We start from the raw sequence: 14,990 nt of genomic DNA on the forward strand, positions 1-14,990 counted from the left end.
CTGCATGTTCAATGATATTTAGTTGGGACAATTAAAAGCTTTTAGGAGGATCTGTATGTGTATGAATGCTTAGGCTGTGGCAAATGGTGGGCTTCTTTGAAAGGTTATCTCTTTAGGTCATTTCCTTTGGCGGGTGCAGTGAATTAAAGGTGGCCACATGCTCTTCGAAATTTCTTCCAGGGAGATTTAATCTATGTTCCTTACCCTTGAATCCGGGCAAGCTCTGGTCTGTTTTGACCAGTAGAATACAGCCAAAGAGGTGCTCATCATTCAATAAATACCTTTTATCAAATCATCCTCTCAGTGTGGAATTCCTACCCTCAGCTATGCCTGGTGATATCTACTCCAGAAATGCCATATGTTAATTTTCTAGAGTAGAAATGCCCAGTTTTTTCTCTGCATGAATTAGAGGAGGATACCTGGGATGTCTGTGTGCTTCTTTAAAAGGCTTTAAAAAATCCTTTGGTTTTCAGCATATTTAATCTCCTCTTTAGAGAGTCTTCATTCTGATAATCACAAGGCCAACAGGAGTTTCTTAGGGAAAAATTCTTTGCTCCTCAGAACATTCTACTGTTTTCTTGGATTAAACTTTTTTGAAATATTAATTTACACTATTTTTTAAGTTTAGGAAGAATGGATGTAAAAATATTATTCATTTATAATAAGAAATTCTGAGAGATTATAAAAACTAACACGAGTACTATCTAAAACTTCTAACAAAAAAACCTGAGGTAACTTTATTCTGATAATTGCAAACCAGAAAGAATAACTCATCTAAAAATGGTATAAAATCATGTTTACTTTGAAATCATTTAGCAAAGCATGATTAGTTAAGTTATATGGAGTGTCCAAGTAGAGCAAATACACAGAGTAATTTAAAGGATTCTCAGATGTAGTTACAAGATTATCATTCTCAGATTAAATATTTATTTTCTCTTTTTCCATAACATCTATGATAAATTAATAGAGAAAATGAGATGTTATTAAAATATTTTATTGTAATTTGTAAAAATGTTGGTAAATAAAAAGAATGCTTAGATAATGAATAAATTATAAAGATTATGGCTATAAAATTATTTTGCAATACTGAATTTGAGATTAACTGGAAAATTCTTATTTACTTACTACATCAAAAGAATGTTAATTTGGGGGAAAAGCTAATTTTTCTTTCATGTTACTGTTATAAATAACTATGATTGAGAATTTCTCATGCTTTTTGCATTTTAATTTTAATTGATTTCTTAATACATTTTAATTTCAGTTGTTTATATTTTTATCTCAGTACTAGTTATGAAAATATTTTCTAATTTTGAATAAATTTTGTATGAATAATTTTAATCATTAGTAGAAATATATATTTTTTCTACCTTTATTATTAAATTATGATAAAATATATGCTTTAGAATATTTTTAATATTTTGGTATACCTGGGTATCTTCATTGACATTAGAATATATTTTTACTCTGCAGGCCAAAAACTCTGTGTTTATATACACAGATTTAAACCTCTTGATAATTTTATGCAAATTCTTCATATTATTACTAATTGTCCTATCTTGCCTGTAACAAATTGATTATATTACTACCTGTAAAAATAGAAATCAGATATTTCTATTTTAAGTTTTAAATAAATTTGTTATATTATAAGCATTTTAATTTTGCTACTTCAATACTATAACATCTAATATGTAAAGTGTATTATTGTTACCACTTCTTGATGGATTAATTTGTTTATATTACATAATGTCTATAACTTGTTTAATGCTTTTGGCAATTGCATTAGTCAGAGTTCTCCAGGGAAACAGAGTGAATAGATTCCCTAGCTTCGGAAGTAAGTACCATGCAATGGGTGGACTTAAACAATGGCAGTTTATTTGCTCACAGTTTTGAGAATAGGAGAAGATTAAGTAAGAATGTGTGTTTTTCTGGGGAACATACTACAAACCACCACAGTAATGCATAACTTTTGGCTGATATGAATATTTCCATACTAGTCACCCTTATTTTTTAATTATATAATATAAGAGACACCAAAGGATATAAGCATCATATATGTGAGCTTAAAAGCACAATACCACATGAAAACTCATGAATTAAGTATGCAATTCATGAGCCAAAAGACCACCTGTGTCTATCTTTTCTGTTTACTCTATCCTATATACTTTTCTCTATCCTAGGGTTAACAGTAACCTAAACTTGCCTAAATGCAGTAATTTTCTATGCGTTTACAAATTCACAATTGATGTTCTCCAAAACACTTTACATATGCTAACTACATATTCATATATACTGCATATGCATATATATATACATGTATGTTTATATGTATAGTTTGTATTTAGATGTTTACATTTCTTTCTGCTATTTAAAAATGTCACCATATTTTATGTAGTCTTTTGCAACTTTTTTCATTATCAATATATTTTAATTATTAGATGCATCTGGAACTGTAGTTTCACTGCTCTATGATATTTCTTTGGCTATACATAATTTGTATAGCCATCCTGCCTTCAACGGTTTTTAAAAATATTTTCTCCAAATGCAAAAACAGTTTTTCTGTGGACAATTCTGAGAATAAACACTGGATGTTGATGTGAAGAAATTGCTTATGATTCTAGGAGTGGAATTATTGCTTGTTAGGGCATGTGGATGCTTGACCTTCCATGATAGTGCCACAGTCTTTATTAAAGTACTTGCATCAATTTGAATATCCGCTAAGGGTGATAGTCAATCTTATATTCAATCTTACTATTAAGAGTGATAAGATTATCTGCTGAGCCACGTTTTACTAACATGATATTTATTACTAAGATTCTTAATTGTGTCAAACTATAAACCCATGTCTCATATTGGTTTTAATTTGCATTTTCATGATTACTAATGAGGAGTAGCAATCTTTCATATATTTATCAACCCTAATTGTCTTCTATGAAATGTTATTGCTTATAATCTAGGAGTTAGCTATACTTTTAAATTAATAAGTAGCACTTATCTACCTGTAATTTACATTCATCGTTTTTTAGGGTTCAAATAACTCCTCCAAAACTATGACTTCTTTTCCCTTTATTATTATTTTTTTTAATTTTAATACTTCTTTGTTGGGATTTTTCATACACACACAAAATTAGAGAGAGGTTTATGAATACCACATTACCATATGTATCCATCCTTTAGCTGCCAAAGATATCAATATTTTGTCAATATTTCCTCATTTAACCCTGTAGTACATTGAAGTGTGTCCCCATGCCTGCCTCTTGCCAAAGATATGTTGAAGTCTAAATGGCTAATACCTGTATATTTGACTTTATTTGGAAATAGAGTCTTAGCAGATGCAATCAAGTTAAGATGAGATCATACGCATTAGGGTAGACTCCAAATTCGATGACTGAGGTCCTACATGGAGAGGAAGATATTGACACACAGAGGGTAGAAGTCATTTGGCCACAGAGACAGAGATTGGAGTGATGAATCTATAGGCCAGGGAACACCCAAGTACTGCTGGTAACCACTCACAGTTAGGGAAACAAGGAAGGATTCTTCCCTAGAGCTTTCAGAAGAAGCATGTGTGTGCTGACACCTTAATTCCAGACTTGTAGGCTTCAGAACTGTGAAAGAATAAATGCCTAATGTTTTAAGTCAGCAAATTTGTGGTACTTTGGTATGGGAGGCTTGGGAAACTAATGCATACCCCTATTTATATTTAAGGGGTATATTAAGGTGGGCCTAGAATAAAATACTGTAAACATTTCAGTAGTCATCTGTAAAAAGGTTTTGCTTTTAGATTACCATCATGCCTTTATCATTCCATACCAAAATAATATTTTTTTGTATCACTATATATCTATTGCACATCACATTTTCCCTATTTTCTCAAATGCTTATATGCAGTTGGTTTGTTTGAAACAGAAGCCAAAGCTCAATCATTGTAGATAGTTAAAATGTGTCTTAAAATTTTCTTTTTTTTTTTCCTGGGATAATTTTTTATCATGAGTTTTGTAAACACAAGCTCTTAAAGTTAATGCTCAATCTTCTTTTATAGTTAACACTTCTGTGTCTAAATTAAGAAATTTAATTTCCAAACCAATGCAAAAAAAAGTTTGCTCCTATTTTTTTAAACATAATTAAATGATTTTGTTCTTCATCTTTAATTCTTTATTAAAGCAGGAATTTATTTTTGCGTGATGTGTCAAGAACAAAATTATTTTTTCCATAGGACTAATGTTTTAATACTCTCCTCCCTTTAAATATCTATGCTGTGGATTCTTTCAAATAAAGAATTTGTACAAATATGGGATATTGGGTGGGCCATGGTAGCTCAGAAGGCGGAGTGATCGCCTGCCATGCCAGAGACCTGGGTTCAATTCATGGTGCCTGCCCTTGAAAAGAGAAAAAAAAGAAAGAAAAAAAATGTGGTATTGATTCTTACCACTTTAACCTATTCCATTGACCAATGTACCATTACTATTCTAATACCAAATGTTATTTCCTATACCTTTACAAGCCATTTCTACATGGTATGGCTGGACTCCCAACTTTAGTGTTTTTCCCAGCAAGTCATGGCTACTTATTTTTAATCCTATTCCCTCCACCAATTAGATTAGAAGTTAAAGTTATACATACACATAAATGCAAAGTAAAAATGTTCATAGGGTCATGACATAATTAAAATTGTTTAATTTTAGAGATCAATTTAATTAATTTATTAATTTAGAGATCAATTTAAAGAAGTTGACAACTTTATAAAGTATTGAGTTGAAGCCTTCAGTTAAGATGTGGCCAATATGGGTCTTAATCCTCTTACTGCAGTCTTTTACAGGAGGAAAAAACATAGAGAGGAACAACCAGAAAATCTCACAGGGTTAAAAAAAAAAAAAAAAGAAGCTGAGAGAGGACACACAGTAAAAACAGAGAGTAAGCTACTGAAGCCAGAAGCTGGAAGCAACAAAACCAGGGAAAGAAGGACGAGCAGATGTCAGCATGCACTTTGCTATCTGATACAGAAGTCCAAACTCACTAGTAGCCAGGATTCAGGAAGAACTTTTCATCCTGTTGATGCTTTAATTTGGACATTGTCTTGGCATTAGAACTGTGAACTTGCAGGCTAATAAATACCATTTATTATTAATTCCATATATTATAATGCAAATAATAAATGACATTGCATTTCGTCAATTTTAGCTAACACACACATAGTGTATATCCAATTTTCATCATATGAAAATGTATTACACTAAATGCTTGTATTATAAAAGAAAAATGAGCAAAAATTGAGGACTGATCTACTCACCTGGAGAAACCAGAGAAACTAACCCCTGGAGAAATATAAGAAGAGCTATTACAAAGATCAAAGTAGAAATAAATGAATTGGAGAACAACAAAAATGATTGAAGAATCAATAAAACCAAAAGTTGTTAACATGGGCATGGAAGAAATAAAAGAAGTAATAAGGCTATACAATGAGCAGCTATACACCCACAAACTACACAACTTATATGGAATGGACACATTCGTAGAAACAATCTATGCTGAATCAAGAAGAAAGAGAAGATCTCCACAAACCAGTCACAAATGAAGAGATTCAATCAGTCATCAAAAATCTTCCTACAAACAAAAACCCAGGGGCAGGTGACTTCACAGGGGAATTTTACCAAACATTCCAAAAGAACTAATAAAAATTCTGTTCAAACTCTTCTAAGAAATTGAGGAAAATAGAATATTACCTAAGTCATTTTATGAAGCTAACATAACTCTACTACCAAAACTGGATAAAGATGTTACAAAAAAAGGAAAACTACAGGCCGATCTTCCTAATGAATATAGATGCAAAAGTTCTCAACATAATACTTGCAAATCGAATTCCAGGACACATCAAAAGAGTCATATACCATGACCAAGTGGGGTTTATGCCAGGCATTCAAGGTGGTTCAACACAAAAAAATCAAAGTAATACAGCAAATTAACATATCAAAAGAGAAAAATCATGCAGTCATCTTGATTGATGCTGAAAAGCATTCAACAAAATTTACCATCTTTTTCTGATAAAACACTTCAGAATATAGGAATTAAAGGAAACTTAAATGATAAAGGGCATATATTAAAAATCCACAGGCAGCAAACATACTTAATGGTGAGAGACTGAAAACATTACCCCTGAGATTGGGAATGAGACAGAGATGCCCACTGTCACCACTATTATTTGATAATGTGCTAGAAGTTCTAGCTAGAACAATCAGGCAAGAAATAGAAATAAAAGGCAACGAAATCAGAAGGGAAGTAGTAAAGTTTTCATTATTTGCAGATAATATGATCCTACACATAGATCCTGACATGTCTATGATAAAGCCACTTGAAAAAATTAAAAAACATGGCAGGATATGAGATAAATGTACAAAAATCAGTAATGTTTCTAAATACAAGTAATAACCCAACTGAGGAGACAATTAAGGCAAAAATTACATTCACAATAACAACTAAAGAACCAGGCAGTTAGGAATAAACTTAATCAGGGATATAAAGAACCTGTACACAGAAAACTACAAAACATTGTAAAAGAAATCAAAGTAGGTCTAAATGGGTGGAAAGACATTTCATGCTCAGGGATAGGAAGGTTGAATATCAATAAAATATCAGTTCTACCCAAATTGATCTACAGATTAATCACTGTATTAGTTAGAGTCAGTTGTCAACTTGGCCAGGTGAGCATAACTAGCCTTGTTGCTGCGGACATAAGCCAACAGTATGTGAATCTCATCTGTTGTCAATTACATCTGCAGTCAGCTAGGAGGTGTGTCTGCTGCAATGAGTGATGTTTGACTGAATTGGCTGGTGCTTAAATGAGAGATTGCAACATAGCAATGCTAAGCAGCTCCACATTCCTCATCTCAGTACTTGCAGCTCAGCCCAGGCCTTTGGAGATGCAGAAAGAAGTAACCCCGGGGGAAAGTTGTTGGAATCCAGGGGCCTGGAGAGAAGACCAGCAGAGACCATCACTGTGCCTTCCACGTAAGAAAGAACCTCAGTGGAAAGTTAGTTGCCTTTCCTCTGAAGAATTAACAAAATAAATTCCCTTTTATTAAAAGCCAATCCATCTCTGGTGTGTTGCATTCCGGCAGCTAGCAAACCAGAACAATCACAATACTAATCAACCTACCTTGAAGACTTGGAAAAACTGGTTATCAAATTTATTTAGAAGGGAAAGAGACCTCAATTAGCTTTTTCTCTAAAAAAAAAAAGAATGAAATGGAAGGACACACTTCCTGATTTTAGAGCTTATCATAAAGCCACTGTGGTAAAAAAAAAAAAAAAAAAAAAAAAAAAAAAAAAAACATTGTGGCACAAAAATAGAAGTATTGATCAATTGAATATAATTGACAGTGTGTAAATAGGAAATAGAACACCAAATCTATGGTCAATTGATCTTCAATATGGCCCCTGAATCCCCTGAACTGGGAAGAACACTTTTTACTATAAATGGGCCAGAGAGAACTGAATATCAATAGTCAAAAGAATGAATCCTACCATTCACCCTAGTGAAAAATTGACTCAAAGTGGATCAAAGAACTAAATCTAAGAACCAGTACCATAAAACTCCCAGAAGAAAATAGGGAAATATCTTCTAGACCTAGTAATAGGATGTGGCATCTTAAACTTTACACCCAAAGTTTTAGAAATGAAAGATAAAATAGATAAGTGGGAATCCTCAAAATCAAATGCTTCTGTGCCTCATAGAAGATTGTAAAAAATATGAAGAAGCAGCCAACACAATGGGAGAAAATATTTGAAAACCAAATGTTGGATAATGGGTTGATATCCATTATATATAAATAAATCTTACAATTCAACAGCAAAAGAACAAACAACCCAATTATAAAATGGACAAAAGATATGAATTGACATTTTTCTGAGGAGCCCATACAAATAGCTAAAAATATATGAAGAGATGTTTATCATCATTAGCTATAAGGGAAATGCAAAGCAAAACTACAAGGAGGTATCATCTCACTCCTATAAGAATGGCTGCTATTAAACAAACAGGAAACTACAAAGATTAGAGAGAATGTGGAGAAATAGGAACACTTATTCACTGTTGGTGGGAATCTATAATGGTGCAGCCACTGTGGAAGACAGTTTGGGTGTTCCTCTGCAAACTAAATATCAACTTACAATATGACCCCATAATATCACTGCTCAGTTTATGCCCAAAAGAGCTGAAAGCAGTGATACAGATATTTGTGCACCAATGTTCATAGCATTTTTCACAACTGCTAAAAGATTAAAACAATTCAAGTGTCCATCAACAGATAAGGTAGATAAACAAAATGTGGTATATATATATGATAGATTATTATGGAGCAGTAAGACAAAACGAATTCCTGAAGCATATGACAACATGGATAAACCTTGAAGTCATAATGCTGAGTGATATAAGTCGTATACAAAAAGATAGATACTATATGAATTGGCTACTTGTGAATGTGATAATGGTAAATTCAGAGTCTTATAGTTTAGAGTATAGGAGACTTATAGATACACAGAAGCTAAAGATAGGTGAATGGTTACCTAATAAGGTTGGTATTAAATATATAGGAATGGATAGAAGTGATAGTAGTTCATTAAAGGATTTATAAATAATATTGGCACATTGAAGGTGAATGTGATTGAAAGGGGTTGCATAGAGCCTTTATCTATCTGATTAACACTACAAATATACGTTTTTGCATGAACCACTTCAAAGGTATGAATCTTGTATCAAACAGTCAATAATAGAGGGATATAGGGGAAAAACTATATTTCAAAGGTAGACACCAGTACCATAGCAACACTAGAGGTAAATAATTGGGGGACTGTGACATGATTCTCAGGTACAGGGCTGGAACTTGGCTCTATAGGGTTGACATTACATTCCTGACAAAAAGTGAGAAAAGAAATGTAGCAAAATAAGGTATCAGTTGCTAAGAGATTTCAAATAGAATCTAAAGCCTATTCTGGAGGCAAATCTTAAGCAAGCTTCAGCTTGATATTGTTAATTGCCATGCTTTGCCAAACTCTAACCAACATCACTCCTGTTAACCTTAAAGAATTTCTAGGGCTCTACCTGGGGTCCTAAAAAAGTTGCATATATTAAGTTTATTTCTTAGAAACCCAAAACCTTCAGATGGTTCCTAGATGAGACAAGTCGAGAGACTGGGAGATGCCAGTCTCTCCAAGAACATCATCAACCCATTCCATCCCTCTATCCCATTTTGTCAGCACCTATTTTCAATATGAAAAAGTTAGAAGAGGCATAATGGAAATATCCCTATAGACTGGGAGAAGGATCAAAGGAGAATGAGGAGTTATAACAGAGAAGTTTGTATTTAACAAATCAGTATGACTGCTGAATTATGATACTGATATTTCTTTTTAGACTCCAGTGTCTTGGAGCAGCTAGAAGGTAAAACCTGAAATAATGGAACTGTAACCCATACTAAACTTTAATGTCTGATCTGTAACTACTTGTTAAAATGTACTCTGAAATTTGTTGTTTTTTGGTAATATATATTATAATATTGCAATAAAAAATGTTTAAAGAGGATATTGGATACATGAAGGATAATTGGAGGATTTTAACACATCTAACAGGATTCGAGAATAGAACACAACAGAATATGGGAGGTGATATTTAAAATTATAACGGATAAAAATTCATCAGACCTGAAAACACTAATCCTTAGATTCTGGGAAGAAACCAGTGAATTCAGAGTGTAGTAAACTTAAAAGAAAGCTATACCTATTATTATAAAATAAGGTAAAAGGAAAATTAAGATAAAAATTATACAATTACATTTAATATATACATCAAAAAATAGAAATGGCAAGGACGGAATAAAGTTTCCCACAAGAAAACAAGATTTTCAGACCAGATGAAAAATGAAATTCAAATTTATTTTAACTAGGAAAAATAAGACTTTCTAAAATCCAAGGATGTTTGAAAGTAAAATAATTGAGAAAGGAATCCCAGAAAAGTACTAGCCATAAAAATCCTGGTCTATTTATGCACATATCAGTAAAATAGACTTTAATGCCCCAAATAAACTAAAGATTAAAAGGATCATTATATGCTAGCCAAAGTTTTATTACATTATGTTTCAGTTTTAAATCTAATTGCTGAGATTAAAATATGTAAAGCAAAACTGAGAGAACAAGGACTTCTATTGTTCATTCATAGATCAAATGCACAAAAAATATGGCACATGGATAGAAGAGTTGAACAGCAAAAATAATAAATATGGAGGGAATAAAATATATAGAAAACATCAACCCCAAACTGGAGGATATTCATTGTTTTCAAGAACTCAGGATGTATTTATGATAACTGACTATGTGATATATTATACCTTATCAAAATATTTTATATTATTTAGGGCTTATACTCTGCCCGTATTGAAATCACATTTCTAAATCAGTAACCACAATAACAACAAAATAATATAAAATATCCTATGCACATTAATATTTAAGAAGTCCAAAGAAAAAGTATCAATACTTTGAAATTCTTCAAAACTCAATAATAATTGAAATATGACTTATTGAAATCTATAAAATTGTAGGGTCTGTAATTATCAAAATATTGTCCCAAAACTCTTCTTAACCAGTGTATGATTTCTCTTTGTATGGATGGAATAACTGAAAAAAGTAAAAAATTAAATTAGATAGCTTTTAAAATATCTATCAGGTTTATTTAACATTCTCTATATCTGAGTTCAATATCAATCGCTGTTAAGACTGTGGACTTAGAATTTTAATTGTGTTGTGAATCTGCCATTATGTGTCTAAACAACATTATCCATAATTTTCCATTGCTATGAGTCTTAATTTTTAATTATTGACTTTCAGAATATCTATTGAGAAAAAAATCAATATTTTCTAAGTATATCTTCTATCATGGTCAGGTTTAGGTGTCAACTTGGCCAAGTGGTGGTATCTGTTTGTCTGGTTGGGCAAGTGCTGGCCTTTTGTGATGAGGACATTTCATAGAATTAAATCATGATCACGTAAGTTGCATCCACAGCTGATTCCACTTGTAATCAGCCAAGGGCAGTATCTTCTGCAATGAGTGATACTTAATCTAATCCTTGGAAGCCTTTTAAGGAGGATTCAAAAGAGACATGCTTTCTTCCTGCTTTGGCCAGCGAGCCTCTCCTGTGGAGTTCGTCCAGACCCTCCATCGGAATCATTGGCTTCACAGCCTGCCCTGCGGATTTTGGACTCTGCCACGATTACATGAGACATGTTTATAAATTTTATATTTGTGAGTGTTCCCTGTTGATTCTGTTTCTCTAGAGAACCCTAACTAGTACATCTTCTATTACTTGTAATACAGAATTCCTCAAGACATGTTTCCCATTTCATCTTGAATGCAATATCCTTCTTTTTATAGCACAAACATTACTTAGCTTAGTGTTAGTGTTTCATTTCTATATTTATATATATTTAATTAGGGAAAGTTGCACAGGTTTATGCTTTGAGTGGATAGATGAGCCTATAAATAATTCACTCCTCTTAGCAATTTTCTTATTGTTTTTAAAGTCCTGAATCAAATGCTAACTTATTTGGGTGGGGGAACTGTCCTATACAACGAGATTCTATTTCATACATTGGGTCTTGATAAATCGTATTCCTTAATTATCCCCCTAGCATTTATATGATACATATGCGATGAAAATATCACACAAATCTTGCTTTTGAAAGGACTCAGACTCTTTTACAAAACAGTGTTACTGAAAAATTTGATAAGGGTTATTGAAAAAATTGACCTTGAATAATTGGTATGGTTTTAAAATTTTTGGACACGGAAAATGTAAAAATGGAATAAATAATTATATTGCGTGACTGGAGATAAATGCTTTATTAATTGTTTGGTTTTGGAAATAAGTGAAAATGTTTGATAGCATAATTTGTTTACTTGGGATAAAAATCTCCTGTGTCTTTACACTATCAAAAAGATTAATTAAACAGTCATTATAGCTGACTACAAGTTTTAAAAATTGTCTTGGCTAAATGGCAAAATTGTGGCTAATAAATGTAAGAGAAAATAAATATATAATATCGTGAACCAGCATGAAATACGGAATTTAACTACCTTAAAATTTAGTATTTATTGATATTCTATTTATCTTCATTTTCAAGATGGTTTTGCATTCACTTATTTATGTTGAATTAGCTCTCTTTTACAGAATAATTTTCATATTAATAAAAGCTGCCAACATAAATTTATAGAACAATAGTGCTTCCAAATAGGTTTGTGTCAATACAAGTAATTCCCAAGAGGAGGTGAGTCTCCCTAGAGTCTTAGTACTTATTATCCTCCAAGAATGAATAAAACAGATTGGGTTACCTTCATCAGTAGGCAATAAACTCAAGGGAATAACTTTCATTATGAGCAAATGTTTGAAAATTTGTTACTCATTACTGAAAATTAAAGACTAAATAGATTCATTAAGGACATTAATTATATAGACAAGTAGCTGGTGTCTTGAAATTGCTTAAAATGATTTCATTAAAATAATTTTAAAAAGTATGCGGATGCCATTGCCAATTTTAGATCTATCGTACTTACCTGGTTATTTCCTGAATGTTGGAGGAAATATATGAAGCTAAAAGAAGTATCCAGCTTATATAGGAATTACTTGTCTTAATAAATTAGTTTTAACCAGAATGTGAATGTTGTAGTTTTAAAACACATCATGCTAGCAGGTCATTAATACTGGAGAAAGTTTAAAGTTAGACTGAAATATTCATTGAAAGATTTGGAACTATTTGAACAATGACTTTGAAATCTCTGAATAATTATTAAGGCCAGTTTTGGATCTAATTTTTAAAATTTATTTAGAACTTTGCTTGTTTAGGAAATGGATGATAGCCAGCGATGTGATTGACACCAATTGTAAAGTAATATTTTCCACTTGCCTGGGAGATAACAAAATTGACTAATATATTTCAGCGGAACTAATTATTTTTAACCAGCTGAAGCAGATAAAGAACATCCCTGCTCATTAAACAATGGGACTATTTCAACCTTCTGTATTTAAAGTATGGATCCATTCTTGCATGGCCAAAGTCCAGTTTTAAATTCTTTAAGAGCATAACCACTATAAAATGCACCTTAAAAACCCTGGTTCTCCTCCCACAGTGAGCAGCTCAGTGATTCCTTCTCTGGCATAATTTCTCTTTCCTGGAAAATTTATTAGATTCAACATTTTATACATTTGATCTTGTTCTTTGACCATAGGTATGTCCCTTTTGTTTTATTTTCTTGTTGCCTGTTATGTAAGATTTAGATTAAATAGCATTACTATTCTGGATCTAGGCTTCAAAGTAGCTATTTCTGAGGGACGTATAGGAAGAAATTATACATAAGTGAAAGTGACAGTATAGATGAATCTGATATATCCTTGTAAATTAGCAGTTAGATATCAGGACCTCTGATCAGGACCTCTCTTGCTCAAGTAAGAAAGTTTGAGTTTTAGACTCAATATCCTGTGCTTCTTTTTTGATGAACACCCTTTGAGGCTCCAACTGAATCTTTGCTTCAAGATCTTAATATTTCATGTTTAGGAAAGACACAGCAACAAAAAAATGTATAACACTAGAAAAAGAAAAGTGATTTCTATGCTCTCAAAAGACATAGAACGTTATTTATCTTAGATTTCTCTTCTTGACTTGACAAAGAAACATACAGTTTTCTAGCAAGAAAAAGCTCAAGTAGTTTCCATTCCAGATGTTAGGGAAAAAGAAAGTCAAACAATCATAAAGAAAGTCAATGCAGATAAACAGTATTCTCTACATATGCTTCCCTTTCATCTCTCATTGCATATTCCTTTTCCTTGCTGGTAGTTCTCCTGGCTGTCTGTAAAAAGAAGAGAACAGAAAAGTATCTCACAGGAAGACAATCCTATTAATAAAATAACTGATGTAAATTCATTATTTATAACAAAATTTTTAATGTTCATTGTAAGCCAATTTAATACATGAAGAAATCAGAATCGAAACCATTGTTTATGATATTATTGCCTGTGTTTAACATGAAAAGCCTAATAACAACAACTACAGTTGTCTAGAGAAATTTCATGTACTATGTCAAACAGTTAAAAATCTGAGGACATTTTATAAGATGCATATTATAATACAATTATTAATGTTTAATGAAATATTTTAATAAAAAGAAAAACTTATTCTAGTCTTGTGCCCTCAACTCCAGAAATGTAATTCCTAACACTCTAAATCTGATAAATTTAATTTTAAAAAGGAGCATATATAGCTAATAAAATAAGTAAAAATGATATAAGATATGATAAAAAATAGAAATGATTCTTAAGATTAAGATTAATAGTGAAAATGACAAATACATAATGGTTTTTAATGAAAGTTATTATTATGAAAAATAGAATTCATTTCAATTGGATATTAAAAATAGGATCTGTTTTCTGGATATCAAGATTAGATTAATTATACAGCATTACATACAGGATGACTCCTTATATTTGCATGCATATATAAGAAAATCAGAGAATAAATAATGACAAGCCTCATATGATTTATGGTTCTAAAAATAATGTAGAAAAATCGATACTTTAATATAAAAAGGTTGACATAAACAACTATACACACATAAAATGTTAATATTAAAAACATACATAGAGTGGAGAAAATAAATAAAGCAATGAAGAATTTATAGAAAATAGATGTCTTAGAAGAAAATTCCGGGCTTTTTTTTTTTTTTAACATTTTTTGGACAATGTACTATGGTACTATAGAAGTCAAAGATTCATTCATCCATCCCACACAAATTTCTGGCCCTTAACAAAACAGTATCATTAAATCAGTGTGCTTTCTATATATTTTTTACATTAAACTTTCAAATTTTGATATAGCTTTAGATTCATAATTATTTGTAAAAAATAACATAGGGAAATCACATGACCCCTTTGCCCAATTTTCTCCAGTGGCGA

The 14,990-nt window shown here is 31.6% G+C and overlaps 1 long non-coding RNA gene across 1 annotated transcript in view; it reads left to right on the plus strand.

Annotated features, from left to right (window-relative positions):
* The window catches only part of LOC143679352 (uncharacterized), a 146,968-nt gene that overhangs the window by 36,386 nt on the left and 95,592 nt on the right, over positions 1 to 14,990 (plus strand). The gene's annotated exons all lie outside the window — the stretch shown is intronic.

This window comes from Tamandua tetradactyla, chromosome 4 (genome assembly GCF_023851605.1).
Source record: "Tamandua tetradactyla isolate mTamTet1 chromosome 4, mTamTet1.pri, whole genome shotgun sequence".
Classification (NCBI taxonomy): Eukaryota; Metazoa; Chordata; class Mammalia; order Pilosa; family Myrmecophagidae; genus Tamandua; species Tamandua tetradactyla.